This window comes from Gavialis gangeticus, unplaced genomic scaffold (genome assembly GCF_001723915.1).
Source record: "Gavialis gangeticus isolate Ggan-Ray unplaced genomic scaffold, GavGan_comp1, whole genome shotgun sequence".
Lineage (NCBI taxonomy): Eukaryota > Metazoa > Chordata > Crocodylia > Gavialidae > Gavialis > Gavialis gangeticus.
The window spans coordinates 44,701,309-44,703,498 of record NW_017729008.1 but is presented as its reverse complement, the minus strand read 5'-3'; the positions used below and the strand labels follow the sequence as shown (position 1 = coordinate 44,703,498).

At 52.2% G+C, this 2,190-nt stretch overlaps 1 non-coding gene across 1 annotated transcript; it reads left to right on the top strand.

Moving 5' to 3' along the window:
- Positions 1 to 1,670: 1,670 nt before the first annotated feature.
- TRNAP-UGG lies at positions 1,671 to 1,742 on the top strand. The gene has a single exon. It is a non-coding gene; the product is annotated as a tRNA-Pro (tRNA).
- The last annotated feature ends 448 nt before the right edge of the window (positions 1,743 to 2,190 follow it).

Sequence of the window (2,190 nt, the reverse complement as noted above, 5' to 3'; positions counted from 1 at the left end):
TGGGGGTTTATGTTAAGGGTGGGGTGTGTGAGAGGGTGTGTGTGTGTGTGTGGGAGGGTGTCCCAGGAGTCCCTGGAGTGTGCCAGTCTCTGGATCTGCACATGGCATCAATGAGCCATGTGCTCCCACCCCAGTCCATGGGCACACATAGTGGCAGGAGGAAGGGCCAGCCCCATAGTGCAGGCTCCCTGTGCTCCTGGCCCCCTTTACCCCAGTGGGAGTCTCTGGCTCTGGCCTGGTGGGGGCTTGTGCCTCAACTCCCACGCTTGAAGGCAGGGAGGCTGGAAACAGCCTCGGGCGGGGGGAAGGGGAAGCAGGCAAAAGCGTCTGCCAGGCAGAAGCTTATTGTCCCCAGTGCCCCCCACCTTGGGGCAGGGGCAAGTCAGGCTAGGCTGGGACAGGGGTTGGTTCCTTAGCATGGAGGCACCGGCTTCCAGAGGGGCAGCCCAGAGCCAGGACCCACGTTAATTCAACTTACGGAGGGGCCCCACAGGAGGACTGAATCACCTGGCAGGCCGAACCCAGCCCATGGGCTGTATTTTGCCTGCCCCTGGTTTAAATTATGGTTTTACAGACTGTTTGGACATGCGTGATCCTGCCACAGGCAGAGATAGGAATAAATGTGGACTCTGCACATCCCTTCCAGTCTCACAGCTCTAGGATTTCTATGAAAAGCTACAATTCCACAAACGTGAAAATTCAACAGTCAAAAGATATGCAAGAACGAATAAACCACAGCAGCACCAAAATCTCTACGTAAACAATAGAAAAAAGTGAAGTAGTAGCAAGTACTGCTGATGGAGGAGGTGAGCAGCCCTCAGTGATGAAAGAACAGGTTTGGGCAGGGGTGGGCAATTATTTCAGGCAGAGGGCCGCTTACTGAGTTTTGGCAAGCCATCAAGGGCCACATGACAGGCAGCCAGGGGCAGATAAATATTAATTTTCTAAATTTTTTAGGGGCCCCACGGGCTGGATAGAATGGCCTGGTGGGCTGCATCTGGCCCACGGGCCGCATTTTGCCCATCCCTGGGTTAGGGACCGCTTAGAAAAGCAGGACATGTATATGTCCATGGGGCCAGATGTGATGCACCTGAGGGAACTGGCTGATGTGATTGCAGAGCCACTGGCCATCATCTTTGGAAACTCATGGTGGTAGGGAGAGGTCCCAGATGGTTAGAAAAAGGCATATCTAGTGCCCATCTTTAAGAAAGGGAAGAAGGAGGATCCAAGGATCTACAGGTCCATCAGCCTCACCTCAGTCCCTGGAAAGGTCATGGAGTAGGTCTTCAAGAAATCTATTTCTGAGCACTTGGAGGAGGGAAAGTTTATTAGGGACAGTCAGCAGGGATCCACCAAGGCCAAGTTTTGCCACCCCCCTCCACCCCCCATACAGAAAGGACGTGGACAAGTTGGACAGAATCCAGCAGGGAGCAATGAAAATGGTTGGGGGGCTGGGGGACATGACTGGTGAGGAGCGGCTGAGGGAACTGGGCTGATTAAGTCTGGAGAAGAGAAGACCGAGGGGGATTGAATAGCAGCCTTCACCTCCTTGCAGGGGGGTTGCAAAGAGGATGGAGCTGGACTCTTCTCTGTGGGGGCAGATGACAGGAGAAGGAACAATGGGCTCAAGTTACAGCAAGGGAAGTTGAGGCTAGCCATTAGCTTCATGTGGCTCGTTGGTCTAGGGGTATGATTCTCGCTTTGGGTGTGAGAGGTCCTGGGTTCAAATCCCAGACGAGCCCTTTGGAGACTAGTGGATGGTAGTGTGCCCTTTTTCGTTAGGGGAAAAACTTCTTCACAGTCAGTGTGTCCAGATTGTGGAATAAGCTCCCCCCAGAGATTGGTGCAATCACCTACCCTGGATATCTTCAAAAGGAAACCTGTCACTTTGCTAACTGGGGTCATCTTTCCTGCCTGATGCAGGGGGCTGGACCTGATGATCTTCTAAGGTGCCTTCTGGCCTTACAATCTATCTACAAATTAGGAAAAACTCTTACTAAGTGGGTAGTGAAGCCCTGGAACTGGATACCCAGAGGTGTGGAGTCTCTATTTTTGGAGGTTTTTAAGGCCTTGCTTTACAAAGCCTTGGCTGAGATGATGCAGGAGGTTGGACTAGATGTGACCTGCTGAGGTCCCTTCACACCCCCTTTTTTACTATTCTAAGTAAAAAAATCTAGGTGCCTGATAAAA